General features: G+C 45.6%; 1 protein-coding gene across 1 annotated transcript in view; it reads left to right on the forward strand.

Moving 5' to 3' along the window:
* MSI2 (musashi RNA binding protein 2) overlaps positions 1 to 21,844 on the forward strand; it is a 570,680-nt gene that overhangs the window by 489,705 nt on the left and 59,131 nt on the right. The gene's annotated exons all lie outside the window — the stretch shown is intronic.

The following is a 21,844-nucleotide window of genomic DNA, read 5'->3' on the forward strand; positions in this document are numbered from 1 at the left end:
CTTTTGAAACCAATCACAGTTGCTCACTATCCTGTTTCACTTTTATTTTTTAAGTTCTGGAACTTATCTTTTCAGTTTCATCTATTAATTTCTGTTCTTATTTCACTTTGCAGACTATTTGCCGATTTCACAAGACATAATTTTTATCAACTAGTTCTTAAAGATGCATAACAAATTAACCGGGGTTTGCTACAGTGCTAATGAGAGAGAGAGAGAGAGAGAAAGCCTGGGTGGTCCATACATTAATATCAGTGTCCACTGAAAAAACAATGGCTGCTGTTACTGACTCCTTTGGCTGACTGGACTATTTTTAAAAAAGAAAATCTCCATATCTTTTTTCTGTTTTCGATTTTACTTCTTTATTTTTTGTTTCTTCTGCTTTGTATGAGTTTTATTTTTAATAATACCCACATGGAATGTAACTTACACTGGCGGGATGGGGGGTAGATGGCATTGCCATTTCTCACAAACTTTTAGGAATAATTTATTAGCATTTGCTGAGATTTTTCTCTTGGTTCTGCCAAAAGTCCAGGCTGATGTTTGACCTTGATTGCTGTCCGTCATGTCTGAGCCACAGCAGGTATCGTTGCCGTTGTTCAAGGCGGCAGCTGTTATGGCTCTTGGACAAATGAGGAGGATGACTCTACGTTTCTATATCTGTAGATACAGAGGATAACTCTAATTTTCTGTAGCTGAAGAAGTGCGCATGCACACAAAAGCTTATACCTTGAATAAAACTTTGTTGGTCTTAAAGGTGCCCCCACTGAACTCAAATTTTATTCTAATTTTCTAAGATGCATGATCCAGTAATCATGACAATTAATCCAGGTACCTATCAACTGCATACTGATCAGTCCCCTCCTTCCTTTATGGATGCATCTTTTGGTCTGTGTGTATGTGTGTAAAGTGCCATCAAGTCGCAGCCGACTTATGGTGACCCCCCCACCCCCTCGGGGCTTCTTTTTTTTTTTTTTGAAAGAGTTGCCAGAATTCTCAAGAAGGAAATGAAGTTTTCATTCTGTATAGTGAAAACTCATGAACTTTTAAACATTTTAAAAAGAATTTCTTCAAAGAGGTTCTGGAACTCTGTTCCAGCGTGTTCCCCCAGGGGAAAAAATCCCCGATGACCCCAGCAAGGGGCTTTCAAGGCAAGTGAGAAGCAGAGGTGGTTGGCCATGGCCTTCTTCCTTGGTGGTCTCCCTTCCGAGTACCAATCATGCTTAGTTTCCGAGATCTGGCGAGATTGGGCTGTACCAGGCTGCCTTCCCTCCCCACCTTTTGGTAGCCTACATGACAATACCTGCCCTGTGCCTCCACCAAAGCATGGGATTCAATAAAGAGGACAGCTCTTCTTGCACGCACCTCTCAGTTAGGGATTTGGATGTGAACTTTTCTTGCCGATAAAGTCACGAAGCATGACATGCATCATAGAGCCAACTACGTATTACTATCTGCAAGGGGCTGCTGTTGAAGAAAGCAGCATACCTGTGTAGATCCTCCTCCAAATGCTTAGACACATTTATCCATGTTGTGATTTAATCATAATGTGTACCTCCATTGGCAACAGCCAGTGGTGTGAAGTGGGAAGAGAACTTTATATATTGCAGAGGAGAAGGAACTCAATGAGAGAATGGAAATGGTAACCCCACATCAAGTATATTTCCATCAAAATACTCAGTACAATAATTAATTCCTTTTGCCATTAAAGATATTTTTACAGAAGCCTTAGAAGCAATTTGTACAAGCAAAGTTGCCAGACACAATCCATTTGGAAGCTGTTCTGCACATAATTTTGCACAGCTCCCATTCATTTCCATCAGCCCTGGGCATTTTGCTTGCTTGTCAGCCATGGAGAACTGATCCACACAGTCCTTATCTGCCCCGGGACACCTGGCAAACTCAGTGTGTGTGTGTGTGTGTGTGTGTGTGTGTGTGTGTGCTCCAGCTGGCCAAAGGGCAAAAGCCATAGTCTGACTGCTTCAACAGGCAATGGGAGGACATGGTGGCAAGAAGGAAAGGAAAGAAGCCCGTATTTGCCTGGCTGCTGTCAGAAATCACTGCTCACCCCAGGCCAGCTTTGGAGTGGGTGATGGAACTCCAAGTGGCTTCCAGCCAACTAGCCACCAACTAGCTCTTGCCCAGATGCTTGTCATGTTCACATCTGATACAAAAGTAGAATTTGTGTCAGGAGTCACCAGGTCGACTCTTGGGTACTAAAAAATTACTGATAAAAGCAATCACTCCAGAACCATCCTCCCAGGAAATCCACACTGCAAGCTCTTGAGTACATCCCTGCCCAGTGCACTGCTCTAGAAATGCTCTCATGCACCCCAGCAACCCGGACATGACCTTAGGGAATAAGCAAAGGAGGGGGGAGTGTGTAGCCACAGTTTGCCAAGAAGCAGAAGCAATGCAATGTTGCCTCGGGTTTCTTGAGTCAGTGAAGGTCTAGGGAACACTGTTATTCTACAGGCCATTCAAAAACAAACAAACCCATGCTGTTATTTGTGCTCGCCCCCTAAACTAGAATTCAAAACCATTACTTGATTGGGGCTTCTAATTCTGGTATGGAGGTTGAATGCAAACCAGTGGGCCAGTGTGGATGTATCAGCAAACCATGGTGTGGCACAAAACAAGCAGTCAGGGTCAAACCATGGTGTTGAACTTCCATGCCATGTCTCTGCCTCTGGTTAGCCCTCCATCTCCATGTGTATCACTCCTGACAGAGAGGTGGTTTCCAGGCTGTGTGACAAAAGGGCTTACTCCTGTATTTTAAAAAAAGAGAGAGAGAGAAGAAGAAGCTCTTCTATCCAATTACCAAGTTTGTGAGAAATTGGTTGCATGTTTACAATAGAACTGTAATGCATTTTTTCATGTTTGTTTAATTTGCATTTGTTTAAAATGTCAAAGTCTCTGCAGACAGAGCTGTGCTGTTCATTTTATTAACTATGCTTGATGTAATAATCATTTTGTTTTATTTTTTACCTTCTTTTACTGCAAGCTATGGCTTTTAAACTTGTATGGCTTTTTAATTTGTTTGGGCCTTTTGTGTTTTTTGGTTTTCTTTTGCTATGACTTGCTTTGCATTTGTGATCTTGTTCTAGAGTGCATGATTTTGCAGGCATTTTAACTTGTATATTTTTTCTTCATTCCTTTTAGTTTCTTTATGTAAATAGCCCATCTGTGTTTTTTAAAGACATTTGTTTCCTGTAAGCAACTAAGGTAGAGAAAAATGATAATAAATTGTTACAATAGACCAGCTGTGTTTCTGCTCTCTTAGCTTGCCCTTTCAGATTGGTTGTTGTACCAAATAACCAGTACCAATAACAGTGTGAGAAAATACTAAATCAATCATTTAAGTGTATAGCAACTCCCACCCCATGCTTGAATGTTCTGCTAGGAAAATCTTTTTGTATTTTAGTTCAAGATGTTATACTACTAATCTAAAATGGATATACAAGGGGTGGTAGAATTGCATCTGCTTCATCATTACAGCGCCAAGATGGCGAGAGCATATGGATCATGGTGACTCCTGAGTGTCCTAATTTTTATTTTAAAATAAAAGCAAGTTTCCTAGCCCCCGTGGGCACAGACATATTTTAGAAAAGGGGAGGGGACTGAAGCATCTACAGTCCACAACAGGAAGTCTAAACAGTTTTTAAAGGTTGACTCGTTTTATGTTCAGGAAGGGAGATTTGTACCATAACACGGTGTTTCTCATACTGGGGTCAGCTGACTTCTGGAGGTTCATGAAGGTCCAGGGTGTTGGGAGAGCCCTTCTCATGCCATCTAGGGAACATGAAAACAGAGTCCTCCCAGGGCCAAACTTTACACCTCCTCCAGAGACATCCCTGGCTCAGGTCAAGAGATGTGTTCAAGAGTTCTCTGGTTCCCAGATACCTGCGAGCCCAATTTGGATGCAGGAAAAGGGGAACTATGACTTGCCCTCTTGGGAGTTACGCATTCTGTTTCACAGATGGGCCAAAGAGCAGCTGCATCCGGCCACTGCACATTCCTGGGAAGCACAGAACCCCAGGCTGTATCTCTTGGCCTGACCCAGGGGCAGCCCTGCAAGAAGCAGTGTGCAGGTAGGCCCTCTGTTTTCTGGGAGTAGTGTCAGGATTCTCTGCCTCGAGGGATGGGGATGGAGTCAGGCCCTCTCTCTTCTGAAGGCTGGGAGCTCACAGAGCTGCCATTACCTGGCATCATCTAGCTTCCCAGGCACCTCAGAGCACTGCCCAGAAAATGCAGTGATTGGTTGCTGGGAACCAATAGTTGAGACCTGGGAACCCTCCTTGATCGCCTGGCATTGAGGGAGTGCAGCCCTCATACAGCCAGTCATAGCTAATTCTGGTATAACACTGAACCAGTCTTCACACAATTTTGCAATGCAAAGGATTTCACTAGAGAAATTGAGAGACCTCATTTTGCCCTTAAACAATAACAGCCGATAGCAGGTTTTCAATTAAATACGGGGAACTCTCGGTCTGGGGCAGGTGATGCTCTGTATTCTTGGTTCTTGGGGGGGGGGCAACAGTGGGAGGGCTTCTAGTGTCCTGGCCCCACTGCTGGACCTCCTGATGGCATCTGGTATTTTTGGCCACTGTGTGACAGAGTGCTGGACTGGAGGGGCCATCGGCCTGATCCAACATTGGCTTCTCTTGTGTTCTTATGAGTTCCGTTTTTGTGGGACCCTGGCTTTACTCTGTTTCTGTGAACAGCTCTGAAACTTTTTCCAGGCTCCCTCGAATTCCATTAAGGCAGCCTCTGGCAACAATTTGTTAAACAAGGAAGTTTCATATGGTGTCTGGTGCAAAGCCCCTTCCTGTCAAGGCATGAGATTGATTAGAACTTGGTTCAGGGCATAGGAAGTTGTGGCCTTGTAGAATTGGCTACCTTCTGAGACTTGACCTTGTCCAATGAAAGATGGGAGATGTGAGAACTTCCACTGGGGGCTCAACTGGTGGCCCCTGGGCAATGATGTCATTTCTGACACAACCTAGATCATTGCACCAGGGGTGATGCTCTAGCATTCACCCAAAACCCTGTGGTTTAAAGACAGAGTTTAGATTGAATGCCAAAGCATTATCCAACACAATGCGATCACTTCCATGTTATTCAACATGATGAGATCACTTCACGCTGGAAGTGGTGTCATCACACTGGGAGTGATTATTGCAAAACCCACCCCCCATTTCACCAAGGAATTTCCTCCTGCCACCCAGCTGGGGTGTGGAAAGCCAACAAGGAGAGCCAGGGGTGGAATACCAGCAACCCAACTTTGCTGGCCATATGCAGACAATACAAACCTTTTTCTTAAACTTGCTTTTAAAGTGTAGCTGATGTGGTTCTTACCATGTTGTTTTGGTTACACTCGAAAATAGAAGCCTCCACGGGAGATGCACACCTTATAACACACTTTGAAAGGGGGTTGTCTGGGTTGTGTGTTTTGTGCTGGAAGGAAGGGCTTGGGGATTCAGGAAAATGTTTAAATGAAAATGGAGCTGCTAAGTTTGAGGACCACTCAGGTAAAGTGTATGCAGCTTGTCCCTCCCCTACAGTTTCACATCTACCAAAAAATACATAAATCATGTCAATTACATGAATACCTGCTGGTACAAACTTGCTGAGTCCTTCCACCTGCTGATCCATCTCCCTCACTGTTTCTGCCTCGTTCTGGCCTGCAGAAGCATCTTTCATGATCTTTTAGACCAAGAGAACTTCTAGAAAGATGAAGTGCCTGGTGGTCATGATGTCTACACTGTTACCAGTATAAACATCAGCATCTTCAGTCCTTTGCTTTGGCTATCCCAATGGGCAGTGCCTCTGCCCGCCCTTATTTTGAGAAAAACCAGTGGCAGAGCAGTAGTTTCCATTATAAGCTACGTTCCTGTCCTAGAAAGGCTTGTCAGGATACAGAAATACTTTAATATAGGGGTGTCAAAATCATTTGTTACAAGGGCTGTACCTGATATAAATAGGACTTTGTTGGGCCAGGCCATGTGTGTCATAAAATGTAATGCCAGGTAGCAAAAATATTAACTTTTTAAAGGACACCGACAAACACAATTAAAGGGGTTTTTAAACTTAAAATACAAATATGCTTAAAACAGTAACACTCTTACCATATTTTATTTAACAGTCTTTGATCACTGACACTTCCTGAACCTCCCCCCCCTTAAAAAGGGCCTACCTAAAATGGAAAGGTGGGGAGGATAGTGGGGTTTAGCAATGCAGTTTTTTAAATAAAACATCAAGAAAAAGCAGAAGGATCACAGGAGAAACTAAAAATAAAAACTAAAAATATAAAATGAATGGTTTGAGCCTAGGAACATAAAATGGCTGGGCATTGCAAGCTTCTCCCCATTCCCCTGGTCTTCTCAGAGTGGCAGGGGCTCTCCAGTGTAATGTCCCCCTTTGGCTGTGGGTTCCCAGTTAGAGTACTCACTCAGGCACCTGTTCTCAGGTCCATTCAGCAGAGGCAAGCTGGCTCAAAACATCAGCCCTTTATTTGCAAGCAGACAAATTCAACTGCCACACAAACACTGAGAACTGAAACACCACTCCATTGAAATACATTGCAGCTCAAAAAATGTTGCAAAGAAAATGTGGAATGGATTTTCCATTAAGGTTTCTGGGCCCAGACAGACTACTCTGGGACTGGAATGACAGCCCCCAGAGTGGAATTCCATTCCCAGAATGCAGCTGCTTCTCCCAGGGACCGTCATCCCACTCTTTGTTGTTGTTGTTGTTGTTGTTGTTCAGTTGCATAATCGAGTCTGACTCTTTGGCTGCCACTTCAGACCCAGAGTAATCTGTCTGGGCCTAGAGATCTTAAAGGAAAATCCATTCCACAGTTTCTTTGCAGCTTTTTTTGTGCATCAGCCCAGAGGGGCTTCCTGCTGGTGGAGAAACTGCAAAGACAAGGCCCAGCCAGCTGGGAAGTTTGGCAGCCCCATCCCCCCCCAAAGTGTGGGGACAGTCAGGGGAGGGGTGGGGGTGGAAAAGAGAGCCATGGGCCTGATTAAAGCCCTGGGTGGGCTGCTTCCAGCCTGCAGGCCTTAGGTATGACACCTGCGTTAATATTTTTTTAAATTGTGGAAAGCAGAGAATACAAGAACCAGACGGAGATCTTCACTGCCTTTGCCTTCAGTTTATGGGTTGTGGATAACAACAGCAGCTCTACCACCATTTCCCTTTTCTTAAGGCTTTTAAAGATGAGGAATAAAACTGACAGGAAAAAATGGACCCCACACTGTTGGTTGAGTGTAGGGTATGAAAAAGTTAGATGAGTGTGTAACAGCTATATCCATTCTTGAGTCAGAGGGTGTTTCCAGAGGGAACAATAAAATATCTAGATGTTTGTCATCTAAGCAAAGTATTGGGATGACTCCAGCCTCAAACATCAGGTCTTCGCTGTTTTGACAGAGCTGCTTCATACTTTCCCATTGGCTTGCTGCACCCCAAAAAGGGGAGCCCCCCCTTCGGGCTGCCAATCCTTGAAGCAGAAAATTTGAGAGCCGGGGTAGGGCATGGGTAAAAAGTGAGTTTAGAGGCAACAGCTAGCCTTGCATTGTGCTATTCAGGCAGCGGATCCCGAAAGCAGAGCAGGAGGAGCTGGGTTGTGTATTTTGTGCCCAGTCGGCAGCCCTTTCACCCAGCCATGGGCAGGTCTCAGTTGTGCACATTGTTACTTGCCCACTGGGACCCCACCTGCAGCCTTGATCCAGGTGGCCTCCCAGCCTGCCTCCCTTCGGTGAATCTCTTGCCTATTTACAAAGCATGAAACTGCGAAGGGGGGAAGAGGGAGAACTGCGCCTGCTGCCCTGGACTTCTGGGAGGAAGGGTGGAGAAGAAAGCAGAAGGCCTGAAGGACTGCAGCCCCACAGCCCGGCTCTCATCCAGGGCTGCTCGTCTCTTCTGTTGGGTCTACCCAGGTGGATGGCCTTGGCAGTGTGTAACTCCAGGACTGGAAACACGTTTAAAATACTCAGTCCCTGGCAACAGTGTCCTCGTGTCCCCCCAAAGGTATTGTTTCCTGTTCAAAAGCACTCTTGTCATTAGCAGGCATGAGGGCATCCTTGAATTTCAAAGTAGTATTTATTGATGAAAATTCTTCCTTTCCCTATATGGTTTTATAACCGCTCCTATATTTTAAAGGGTACAATAACAAGAAGAAACTCCAGCAAATGACATTTATCTCCCACCACAATGCCCTTAAAGCAAAACAATCTCTTTACAATAACATGTCTAGCAAGCTTTTCTCAAATCCTGATGGGCTTTAGATTACTTGTTTGGGGAGGGAGATGTAACGATGTAGGGCCACCATGGAGAAAGCCCTGTCCAGAGTTCTCAGGTCTGCGTCTGAAAGGCATTCATAATAAGTTAATCTCCCAAGTGGGCGCAGATGGGTACTGCACTCCTCAACACACTTATGTGCCACGTTGCACTAGACCAGTGGTTCTCAAATGAGGGTACGCACACCACCAGTGGGACGTGGGAGTAGTCTAGGTAGAATACAAGGTTTTTATGACAATAACTAAGAATTCACTGTCCCTCAATTGCTTTTAGTTAACCATAGCAATAAAAAATTTTCTGAGTAATACTACTACAAGTTTTATGTCCTTAGGACTTATTGTAAAGCATAAATATGATAATGGGATACTGGGAGGGGGAGCTTTTTGTTTCTGTCATGGTGAGACCCAGAGTGATTGGCGGGGTGTAGGATATGGAAGGCTGAGAACCATTGCACTAGATGGCTACCCCCTCAGTCTTAGCCATTCCAGCCGCATAAGGTGGATCATAAGCAAGAATGTGACACACCCAGTCCCCGTGTTGCAGATGTTCTGGAGGCACAGTGTGCTTGGAACCAAAAGCTACAGCTGCTCTGCTTCTTGTGACAATGCCTGGTAGGAAGGGAGGAGGGTGGAAAATACCTTGGACCTCTTTGGCTCGCTTTTCAATTTTGGGCAAACCTGCAAGGGGGACTCTTCCTGTGCCTCTCCCTTTCTTTGCCTTTTGTCATTGGCTCCCAGGCCTTAACTACCGCCCCATTTCCTTTTGACTTCTTGCAAGAAGCCATTGTTCTTGGAACAAAGGGCCCAACTAGACAGGGCAGATGTCCTAGTGCCTTTCAAATATGAACTTCAAAAGAAGCTTAACCTTTCCACATGCATACAGTTCCGCTGATTGAAAATGCATCTGTCCCTGTGTTGTTTTTAGTCCTTTATGGGGGAGGGGAAATTTTGTCTTTAAAGGGTTAACAACAGCAAGGAAGCAGTTTCAGTTAGAGAAACCATGCAGGATCATAATCCTGGTCCAAACTGGGACCTTGTGAAATGGAAGTTTATCTTCAAGAATCATTGAGACAATCCAGTCACACGCCTTCCAGTGTCTCACCTGTTTTGTCCTTCCTTCTACGCTGTGGGGATTCTTCTTGTATCAAACAAACTAAAGCTCACGTATAGGCCAATTTTTATGAATTCAGCTTTAATTGGCAGTTCAAGCATGGAAAGATGGATCCACATATACAATTTTGGGCTGCTTTGGTTTGGCTATGCATCTCACCCATGGACACAGAAATACTCCCAAATGGGTTACATGGACATGTTTTTAAGAACATGACAGCAAAATGAAATTACAGGGCAAAAAGCTGAAAGATGCATTCATTGCACATACCAAGAATTACAATTCACAAGACAAAAATGGCCCTGAAAAGGTATTTAATTTTTAATGCTTTGGTTTTGGTGGACAGTGACCCCTTACTTCTATTTTTGCTGGACTTTTAAGAAATTACAGCCTTTCTAGATAACAAAAAATAATAATTTTAGTGTTTTAATAGTACTAGCAATGATCCAGCACCTGTGATATAATATCCCACCCCTCTGTAATGCTTTTGGTGGGAGGGGATAACCCGATCACTGCTTGTTTTTGTCTTTGAGGGAGTACTTAGTCTTTAAATATTTTAAAAAATCAAATGCAATGATTAAATTGGGAATGGGAGTTGCAGGTGTGCCAGAGAAGTCACAAGCACTACCCAGGACGTGCCCCCAGCACTTACCCAGTGCCATTCCACCTGCCATTTAGCATTTCAGGTTAGCCCATCTCCAAAAGGCTATTTGAGAGATGACAAGTACAGAGAAAGAATAACCAAAATGATGAAGGTGACAGAAGGCTAAACATGAGAAAGAAACCACATAGAAAATGGAGAGCAAGATAAGCTGTGTTCTCCTTTCTCATAGTACTTGAACTTGGAGCCATCCAGTGAACCTGGCTGGTGAGGGATTCAGGAGAGCCACAAAATGTAGTGAGGGCCACTTGCTTAGAAGGCGTTAAAAATAACTATTTTTTCCATAGAAGCTAGGCTGTTCCATGCCTACTAACTATGATAGGTACGTGGAAGCTGTTGGAAATGGTATGCTGGACTAGGTTGCTCTTTGTTCTGACCCAGCAGCATTCTTCTTCAATTCAGCCTAGAGGGGAAACCCACGTTTTCTCAGTTTACATACATGGTGCTGCATTGTGACATAGTCAACTGCAGCTGCCTTGGGAAGTGCACTGAGGACATTATCCATAGAAAAGTCCCCCTGAAATGAATGGGAACAGTGTGCATGACACCTTGTTGATTTTCCACAGGACTGGTGATCGTTAACTCATTGTGCAGGGGGGGAAATGCCTGCCTCTCTTTCTAGGCCAGTCAACAGTTGTAGCTTTGGTTAAGTTCTGCAGATCCAAAGCCTTTGCTCAGCTCTCTTTTCCAGTTCATGACTGCCTGATCAAATTCTGACCAAATCCTTCTGACTCTGTATCCTCCCCCCAGCCTTTGTTTACCTAAAAAGTGCTGGCAACATCTGCGTGGCATAAAATGGTTTTTCAAAGTGCATATTAAATCAGCCAGAGTGAGTTTAATTATCATTTGTCAGACCCTTCCATTTTAATTTCCATCAGCGTGAGATGAAATGACACAGGCCGGGGGGGAATCCCCCCATGTTGTTTAACCAATTCAGAACTTTGTTTCTCTTGCTCATGAACTTGTGAAACCCAAACGTGGGCATCCAGATGACGTTCACATCCCATGAGTGGTGCAAAAGTAGGTTGACAAAAGTAGGTCTCAGTGCTTGTGTGGCTGGCGATGCTTCATTTTAGGCAATACCCATGAAGTCCCTAATTAAACTCCATTTTACAAAGCAGATTGGTTTGGTGTTCCCCGGAGAGCTCAGCCTCCATGCAAAGCTTGCTTCCTCCATAAGCAGCACTTCTCCTTAGCAGCACTGCGAGCTGGCTGGAAAAATCTGTTTCTCCCCATTCAGTCATGCGTGAATAAAAATTAAAACTCTTCAAAAATAAATCCATTTCAAGCTCCCCCACCCTGGGAGAAACGGTGAAGGAAAGGCTGTCATGTGACACATACTAGTCATATGACTTCGGACACACCCACCCACCCCAAAAAGTCCTCATTTTGGCACAGCTGCTGGTGTAAGAATGACTTATACCAGGTTGAAAGTGATAATGTATTGAGCCTGCTCTGACCAAGCTTTTATCTTCCTTTGGGAGAAAAATTATTGGGAAAGTTGTGCTGGGAAATGTTGATCTGGGAGGAAGCCTGTTGCCCTACTGCAGCAAGTAGCCATTATAAGATCATCTGAACAATTCTGCTCGATCCAGTGATTAAGTTCAGCAGCTGGTTTTCTTTAGTCGCCAGTCATGCTTGTGGGAAGCGCAAAAGCGGGGCATGAATGCAGTGGTCACTTAAAAGTTACAATGGGATCGACCTCTGCATGAGACCCTGGAGAACCGCCACTAGTCTGAGAAGACAATACTGACGTTGATGGGTCTGATTCAGTATAAGGCAGCTTCAAGTGTTTTACTCAGGAGTGAGAGCCCTAGGCGAGCAGCCAGTTTTCTGTAGGAGGGCAGTGCTGGGATAAATTCTGCAAGGGGGGGAGTGCCTAAGGGAGGGAGGGAGGGAGGGAGAATGTGTGTGCTACTTTAATGAGATACCTGCTGCTCAGATAAATGAGCAAACAGCTCAGGATGTGGTAGGGATTAACAACAACTGCTCTCACGGCATCGCCTGGGAATCATTCCCCCCCCCAAAAAAAACCATACATAACTTTGTTCTCATTTTATTTATTTTAAATACCCCTCCGCAATGGTCACCATGGTGACTTATGACAAAGTATAAAATCCAGTAAATAAAACATATACAAGTTGTTTATAAAAAAACGAAAAACCTGGCACAATCGTAAAAGCATCAGATCTAATAAATACCAATAAAAGCAGATCAGATCAGCTGTAGCAACATCTACAGTAATGAAAAATAATAACATAAAATAAATTTACCAGAGGTCAATATATGATTAAAGTAGGTCCATCATTTATACACGAATCCCTTGGGGTGTTTGGGGGGGTGGGGGTCATTCCAACTATTCCCGCAAAAGTGAGACTAATGGGATTGGAATAAAACATATTCTACTAACTAAATGCTTCTCCTAGCCAAGAATCTGATAAAGGGTATTTTACTGCAATGGTAGAACTTGCTAGTTGATTTCCAATGACATTTGAAAAACCCTGAGCAATTTTGCAAATCCCTTCTTACTGCTTCTGATTAGTTTTCTATGGGTTTCTTCAACTAACCATGTAAGTGCTTGTTTAGTTTTCCCTAAACGCCACACATTGACAGTAATAAGGTTTTACAAGCCTTTTCTGCAGGCCTTTCTCAGCTGCCTGGCAGCTTGATAAGAAACTTCCCGTAGCAGTAAACCCAACATCATTAAATGGTCATAATATAAAAGGTTATCATGAAATAAAAGGCGGTAATAAAATAGCTTACTTAGCGCCGAATCCACCCTTTGTGTGTCAGACTGTAGCATAAGATGCTTCTGTAGTCTTGGCCCTCAATATAGTGGTGAAGCATGAAATATCTTTCATCGGTTCTCCATCCTCGGTTACCTACTTCAGTTAGCTCAAGCCAGAACTTGATGTTACAGAGTCCTACATCTGCTGATCCTCTCTCCATGTAGTGATACGGTATGGGCACAAACTGGGAAAATGGAGGTTCATGGTGGTTCATGGTTTGTGGGGGTCTCGCAAGGGATTGCTGAACTAGCTTGCATCTTGCATCTTTTGCTCCCCCCTTTTGCTCCACCTGCTTCTAATAAATGCAAGCCAGTTCAGCGATCCCCCCCACCCCCGCAGAAGCCATGGCAGGTCTCACAAGGGAACTCAGAAGGCATTTAAAGCCTTCTGAGCTCACTGGTGTTGTGTTAAATGCTTCTGTAAGGAAGGGAGTGAAAGGCAAGCCAGTTCAGTGATGCCTTTCACTCCCTCCCCCCCGTGGAAACCACAGCAGCTCTTGCAAGTGAACTCAGAAGGCATTTAAATACCTTCTGAGCTCACTCACATTGTGCCACCTCTGCTGTGTGGCTTTAAAGGGCTCCCGATCATTGCCTTGGGCGCCAGCACATCTGGCCCACGAACCTTCTTATGAACTGAATGAACTGCTGCAAAAAACATGGCAGTTTGTGGGCAATTCGCAAACAGCACAATAGCATGAACAGGCTTGGTTCCTCACGAAATTCAGTTTGTAATTTGTGCCCATCCCTAGCAGTGATACAAAATGCTTTGTATGACATCATCAACGTTTTAATTAGCCCACTTCCCTTTATTTTCATAAGGTCACACATCCTCCATAACATCCAGCTTTGGCCTTGGCAATTGGATCATAATGGCATTTTATTGAATTACACTTCATTCTCATGTGATCATCAATTTGTCTCTGATCTGAACCTCTTAACAGCTGCAGGTGGGAATCTGTGTGGTCATATGCCCTTTCATTCATTCATGATCTGATCTTTCTTTGTGTCATATCACTTTTCCATGTATAGGAAATTTTAAAATCAAGAAATGCCCATATACTGAGGTCGGGGTCACAGAATCGTTTGACCCTGCCGGGCCCCAAAGAGACCAGGCTCGCCGTGACGAGGGCCAGGGCTTTCTCAGTGGCAGCTCCTTGGTGGAATGAGCTCCCAGAGGAGATCAGGGTCCTGCAGGATCTTTTGCAGTTCCGCAGGGCCTGCAAGACGGAGCTCTTCCACCAGGCTTTCAATTAGGAGCCGCCCCCACCATTACCATCAATGAGCCCGGCCCTCAGTTTTAACACCTGGCCCGTTACATCGAGTGACTCGGAACGACACTGACCTGGAATCTAGTTGTCAGAGACATCTTAATATGCCATCGTAAGCAACGAACTGTAGAACTGAATAGCACCTTATGTTTTTATGTTTTAACTTATTATGAAATGATGTATATTGTTTTATCAGTTTTATTGGCAATTGGGCCACTGCTGTAAGCCACCCTGAGCCCATTCGCAGGGAGGGCGGGGTATAAATTGAATAAATAAAATAAATATCTGTAATCTGAAATGGAGCAGCCCAGATGTAGGGTGGCCACCTCAGAAGAAATCTGGTCCAGATTGGCATATTTTTGGAAGGCACAGACTTTTGGCAAATTATGGGACATGAGCTGTAGAGCAATACAAAATTATTAGAGTCCAACCACACCGTGGCTCAGTTAAAAGGGAATTTTTTTGCAAGCCCTCATGTGCCTGTTTCTCCTGGAATGTCTGCAGGGTTCTACGGAGATCTGAAATAAGCAGTTTCGAACACTGTGTGTGAAGTATCACGAGGCATGCGTTTCGTGGGGGTTGGAGGCAGGCAGACGTCCAGGCCCCAGTGCCATCGGGAACATAACAAGGCCCAATTCAGAAGGGGGAGGAGCCCATGGGAATGGCTGCTTTTCAGTTATTTGTTTTGTTGGGCCTATTCTGAATGAGGCCAGGTGGAGTTCGCCCCTTGCTCCCTCACAGTAATCATTTCTGCTCTGAAGAGATGACAGACGCAGCCGCTGAGCGTGGGCAGACGTTGGCTGGAGCAAAGCCGCATCCAGCAGGCCCGCCCGCGTGTGCCCTGAGAGCAGAACGGAGGCTTCCTCCGCTGCAAGCCGGAACGATTCTGATTCTCACCGCAAGCCTGGGTGCATGAGAGGCGCCGACATGCTGAACTTTCCCTGGAGCCCAGTCTGTGAAAAGGGCCGTTCCAGATCGGGCCATGAAAGTGCCATCCCAGGACAGAGGTTCCCAAGGGGTAACTTCCTGGGCTGGGCTTTTACAGCCCTTTTCCCAGACAGCCAGACCTTTCTTTGCCAGGGTCAAGCTCTGGGGAGAAGGGAAAGGCCTGTAACTTTGCAGGAGAAGTCAGCTCTGCGTGGTGCGGTTGCTGCCCCCAAGACGCTGCCAGGACATTTCCCCTCCAGTCTGCCCAGCACTCTTGTCCCATAAAAGCGTCCTTTAAAAATTAAGCGATGAGTCAACATATGCATCTATGAACTTTTATATGGTGCTTTTAAAAATTAAGACAGAGAGCCTGAAGCACTAAAGAAAAACCCACCAGCAGCACTGGGCATATACATCTGTCACCCTTGTGGTGGAAGCTTGATGTAAACGTCATGCTGGCCGAAGCAAAAGTGCTCTCCTTTGTACTCTCAGTCTCTTATTTAACCCGGACCTGCGAACTGTGTGGAGCAGCTGTGCAGCACGTCTAGCTGAAAAAGATACTGTGTGTGCAAAGCCCCACAGGAGAGTGTCTTCGCTCCAGCCTCTATCCCATTTAAATCAGGCCTCTGTTAGGCACAGTTAAGTGTTCTTTGTATATTGCGTCTGTCTTTACTCTTTTTATGTCACATCTGTCTTCACTCTCAGTCTGTGATCACACAGGATGATGATATATTCTGATCCATATTGGCCTCAAAGTCCTGTATTATTGAGAATTACCCAAGCCGATTAAAAGGAGAGGGTCAAATTTCAGGGACAGAAGAGCATCTTCTCTGTTGGAAAGATATTGGCCACCATTCAATTAGCAACTTTGAGGACTGGCTTAGAAGTGTACTGCAAGCCAATGTCTCTTAAGTTTGGGACACAAAATCCCCCTACATCACATATGTTCCTACTTAAAGTCAGGGAAGTTTGCGAAAAGCATACAAGCAAGGCACATAGGTCAAAACCACCTCCAGTCATTGCTAATAGTCGTTGATGGACCTGTTCTCTGTAAATGTATCTAATCTCCTATTAGAGCCATATAAGCCAGTTGCCATCCCTGTCACAGTGGATTCCATAAATTATGTACTTTGGGAAGAAGTACTGTCCTAAATCTACTGCGCATCAGTTCATTTATTATGGGGAAAGGAGAGAAATGGTCTCTCTCTCTCTCTCCATATCATGCATAAATGTATAAGCCTACATCATGCGCCTGTAACTCATTAGCCTTTTTTCATAGGAGAGGTGCTCCAATAGCCTGGTCATTTTGCTTGCCCTTTTTTGTACCTTTTTGAGAAGGGAGATGACCAGAGTGCTACATGGTAGTATTCTAAAGGCAGCCCTGCCACAGATCTATACCAGGTATTATGTTGCCAACTGTTTCCCCGTCCCCATCCTGCCAGGAATCCTCCTGGCTCATTCACATCAGGAGTCATGCCAATCTCTCAGACTTCCTTTTCTGTAAAGGCCAAGCAGAAGTCACCTGCCTGAGACAGGACTTGATTCGATGAATCAAGGTAAGAATTGTACAGAAAGCAGCTTGTTTATAATTGCTACTAATATTACATCTCGTAAACAGCTAGTTGCTTGTAGCAAATAAAAAATGCCCTCTAGTAAGCAGTCAGGGAAATCGTACAGCAACCGTCCAATCAGGCGTACCCTTTTCCCCGTTAGGCCCCAAATGCTTAACATGAGTGTTGGGGGGGGGAGGTAGGCTGGTATATCTGTGGAGGGCTAGTAACATTTTCAGACCCGTTTGAAAGGCTGTTTCATGCAGTTAAACAACCGGAGTTTCAAACCAGCATCACTGTTGGGTGTCATGCTCTTCTAGGTCTGGCCAATCAGCATGTTGCCAGAGGAACTGCATCTGTTGCCCACTACCTTTCTTGTGCCTGTTCTCTCCCCCAAAGCTGGAACCACATAGCTATGTGGGACCAACTGCAGGTTTTTATGGGTTCTTGGGCACAGGATGTTTATGGTCTCCTTCACTGCTGGCCATAATCATGGCTGCCTTGTTCTTCCCACGCCCCAGTTATGTCTACTCTGTCAGTGTTGGCAGGTCTTAAAAGGGAATGCAAAAGAGACAGGGATGTGTTCCTCCAGGCACCAAATGAGACCACCCCAGAAGCAACGCTACATCACAGGGGCCTCAGAGGCAGCCTCCCATTTCCTGGATGGGTGGAGCCAGCAGGGCATGATTGTCTCGCAGACGGCTTCCTTCACTCCTGCCTGGGCTTCAGCAACCATCCAATCAGGCGAATCCGTGACAGCAGCCGTGCTTCCCACTGCACCTTGCAGGATTGGCATCCCGTGGACTATCCACCAATGAAAGGGTGTCACGATGAGTTGAAAAAAGTGGGAAGGGATAATATCCCAGCCCAGCCTCAGAGAATTCTGGCGCATGCCCCCCTCCCTTCCTTCAAGGCCTTGGCACTTGTCAGCTGCTGTGCTAGGAATCCCATAATAGACTCTTTAATGACAGCCTCATTATGCGTGCCACTACTGAGCCTGCTTCGCACTAATTTCCTGACCTGGTGAAATATATTTTAATAAGTTTGAGCTAAAGTCGCATTTAAAGACAAAGGGAGCCACTTAATGTGGCTGTCAAAATAAAACACTCTTGGGCAGATGTTGAAAATGTTAATAGAATTAATTCAACAGAAGCATAGCAAAAGTCTTTTGTCATTTCCCAGGAGGGGTGCTCTGTTGGTCCACCTCTGTTGGGCATTTTAAACACAGGTTAAACTACTCCTTTGGAGACAAAGAGAAATAGCTGGATTAAATATAGAGGTCATACTTTTTAAAAAAGAGTCTATAGCTTGCTGTATCAGCCAGTAATGCCTGTATCTGATTCTATGGATTTTTAGTGCTTACCGTGGGATCTTCAATCAAACCCAGTTACCCAGGCAAGTTCCTTACACTTAAACCACTTCCCGTTGAACATTTTGGTAGAATTATGGCTGCTTTGGTGGGGAGGGTCTTTGGCTGAGGGTACCTGCTTTGCCTGTAGAAGGTCTCGGGTTTTGTCCTTGGCATCTTCAGTTGAAGGGCCTCCAATAGCAAGTTCCAGTAGCACCTGCCCAGTGGTGGTGGGGGGAGCTCTGGTCCACATGGACCAATAGCCTGAGTCAGTCTGGCAGGTTCATAAGTCTGTTTCTATGCGTACGTAGGAGTGGGTTGTGGCTGTGTGGCAGAGTGCAGGTGGAGAAAGGCCTTTCTGTGCCTGAGATCCAGGACAGCCACTGCCTTCCAGTGTAGATAATACTGGGCCAGGTGAAGCTAGATGGTCCAATAGCATGACTTGGTGTGAGGCAGCGTCCTACAATATGAGCGTCTTGGAGAGAAACATGTAACAAATCAATGTTGATTTCCCTGCTCACCCAAATAGAAGGTTTACATGTTCCTATTTGTGGGGTGGCAATTCCGTTACTGGCAAATGTCTCCGAATGCTCAGTGTTCCCCAAAACAGTGGTTTCCAACTGCTTTACTTTCAGATAACTCCACATCCCTGGCCTGCCTGCCTGCCACAGAATCTCAGAGCGTTGCAGGGGATTCTGGGCCACATGCTTGGTTCATACATTGCTCTGGGCAGGTCTGTTGTGCCTTGCGCACAATTTAGAACCAGAGTGGCTAAGAGTGGGGGAGACAGTTCCAGGGGCTCTGGTCACCCTGAGTGGTCTAGGAAGCTGGGTGACTCAAGTGATTTGCTTTCATGTGACATTTGGGTTGGGACGGGACGATACACAGCGGGCCCTGGAGGAAAATCATCGCCAGGGGGCCAGTGGTGGCCGTCGGCAACCCCACCTGGAGCACTCTGAACACTGTGGCTGCACACAGACAGGAACCTCAGCAGTGATGCCTAACTGTTGTTTTCGCCTCCCCCGCATGCCATGTTCTCGAACTGGATCCAGGCCTTCACAGACTTGAAATGACATGCCCTGCAGCTGCTGTGTGGCTGCAGGGAAAGTGAATCCTGGACCCAAGTAGTTAAAAAGTCTCGTGTAGTTTGGCATTTAGTGAACAAGCAGGAGCGTAAGAGAGGAGATGGTTTGGATTTGCATTCCTGTCTCACCCCCCTGTCGGATTCATGCAGCAGGAGGTGGTCAGAAGGGACTCACAGGCTGAAGCTGCAGTAGGAACTTCCTGCAAGACCTCGAGCGAGGTGTGCTCTCCTGGCCTTGTGCTTTCTTCTGTAGGGCTGGATGAGACATGGCTGCACGTATTAACCCACAGCTGCAATTCTTGTGACACTCCAGCACTGTGGACAAGTTCTGACAGCAGCATATACATCACCCTGGACCGCAACAGTTGCTTGTTATAACTCTTGCAGCGGCAGTTTTAGCATTATGTCTGGAGAAATTACAGCTCTCCAGGAACTGTGGAGGGTACCAATAGGTGGCAAGGGGAGAAACAACAGCAGTGGTATTTCATATCCCCCCCGGATTGTAAATCAATATACAAGTTTAAAATAAATTGCTCATAATTATATTATGCCCCAGACATTTCCAACTTTGCTTCTTCCATACATAGCCTTAACCCCGCCTGAGGAAAAGAATCATAAAAAGCAGGCTTCACTTGCAGAAACAGCTGGGAGCCTCTTAGCTCCTTTCAGGGCTGATCAAAAGGGAGCGGTAACTTTTATTTGAAAAGAGGTTCTCGGGATTTGTTTTGTTTTCCCTTTCTCTGTTCCATCCTATAAGCAGTTCTGAATTGTCAGCTTCTCCGTATTTGGGGCAGATTTTGCACAGAGCTAGTTAATATTTTTTAAAAACCCAGTCTTGTGAGGGGGAAAATAAGCTATGTTTAACGGATAAGATAAATCAAAAAATGTATTGCCTTCCAGTCCCCATTTGTGTCTCTGTAGGCTTCACCTCAAGAAACAGGGATAAACTCTCAATGAAGAAGAATATGCTGTTCTCCTGGATCCCCGTCTTGTGTAGTTTCCACTTAAGCGACACCCAGAAGGCCCTGTGTAGGTGACCTCAGGGGTCACCAGACGGCAAGCCCCCCTAAGCCACGGGCTCAGCACCCAGGGGGGCCTCGCACAGCCACCGCTGGCTCCTCGCCTTTCCCTTCCAGAAGCCTGGGCCCCGCGGGGGCCTTTGCCATCCTGTCTCTTCCCAGCCTGGGGACCTAATGGGAATCCCCTACAGTTTGGCAGTGGCTTTAGATCCGGAATCTCTTGCCACCCTTTCCCATGCGCATGGGGTTATGGATAGATCTTCTCCCATTCATCCCCTGTGGAGCTGAGGGTGGTGTACTGACTTGAGAAAGAGGTTCAGCCTGTACTTAAATCTCACACAGTGACATTGCTAGAGCATCTGCTTTGCATGCAGAAGGTCCCAGGTTATTGTGTGAAGGCCCCAGCACCCGTGTGAAGGACCTCTTCCGCCTGAGACTCTGGAGAGGGGTTGCCAGTCAAAGAAGACAATACCGCCCTATGGTCAGACTCATGTGTGACCAGATAACTGAAACTTATGTCACTACAGACAGGCAGGGGTTAGAGTATCAGACTAAGAAGACCCAGGTTCAGATTCCCCCTTTCTCATGGAAGTCCCCTCGGTGACTTTGGCCCAGTCCCTCTCTCTCAGCCTAACCCGCCTCCCAGGGCTTTTGTGAGGGTAACGTGGGAAAGGGGAGGATGACATTGTAAGCTGCTTTGTGTGTCTCCGTTGAGGAGAAAAGTGGGGCACCCCTAAATAAACCTCATCTCCCTGAGTTATACCTTGATTCCCAAGGACCTGCTGGTTTAAAGTATTTATGGAAACAAAACAAAAGGTAATGTCAAAAATGTAACAGTACATTTGGCTTCCGAGTGTTTCCGCACAAGGAAACCAGCAAGATTGAATCGATCCGTTTAGTCAGGTTAACTGATGACTAGAAGGTAAGTGATTGCAGCACCCCCAAACCCCAACATATAACAGGTTTGTTCAAGATAATATTAAATCAGGCATCTCGCATGAGATCATTTATATAACGCACTCAGGGCTCAATGTGCTTCACATATTTCTTGCGACAGCCTGCATCGTTATGCCCACTGTACAGATGGAAGGCTGAGTCTGACGCCAAGAGAGTTGCGGAAGAGGCGAGATTTAAACCAGGAATTTCAATTAATGCTCTTAATAGCTCAGTCTCTTAACCGCTATGCTGCATCTGTTCACCAAGAAATAACTTAATAACTAGAAAAATAACCTGACGGCTACCATTCTTCCTTATTTTCCTCCCTTCTCACAATGTCGCTTGTCTGCTGGAGAAAACACTGGCTTGTCGAGGGCCACTCACTAAATTAGGACCTTAGGGCATCGGTATCAAAGGCAGATGTGTCCTTCTCCCACACACAGCTGCTCGAGTAGTTAGGGAACCTATTGATGCAGGAAGTTGTGGGGGGGAATTATCTGTGAAAAATTGAACTCCAAGCACAAGCTTTAACTCTGGCTGACAAAGGCAGCCTGAAATTGATCAGAATCCTCGGGGCTTTCTTGGACAGCAGAGGAACCCATTGAAAAAATTAATGGTAAAATATCTGCTAATTGGAATGCCTAAATCCACTTTAGCTCCTTTGACTGGCTTCAGCGCCTTGTTTTTCTCCAGGCAATTAGAAGTGCAAGGAGGCACACAACAGAGCCAGAGGGAATCTCTTTGCCAGGAACAGGAGGGTTTGAGGCTCTAAAGAATACCTCCGTTGTGTTGGTCTCTTTCTCCCCTCTCACCAGATACTTTATATTCAGTTGGTCAAGCAAAGGTTATGTGCAG

The sequence above is a fragment of the Gekko japonicus genome, unplaced genomic scaffold (genome assembly GCF_001447785.1).
Source record: "Gekko japonicus isolate JY-2015 unplaced genomic scaffold, Gekko_japonicus_V1.1 scaffold43, whole genome shotgun sequence".
NCBI lineage: Eukaryota > Metazoa > Chordata > Lepidosauria > Squamata > Gekkonidae > Gekko > Gekko japonicus.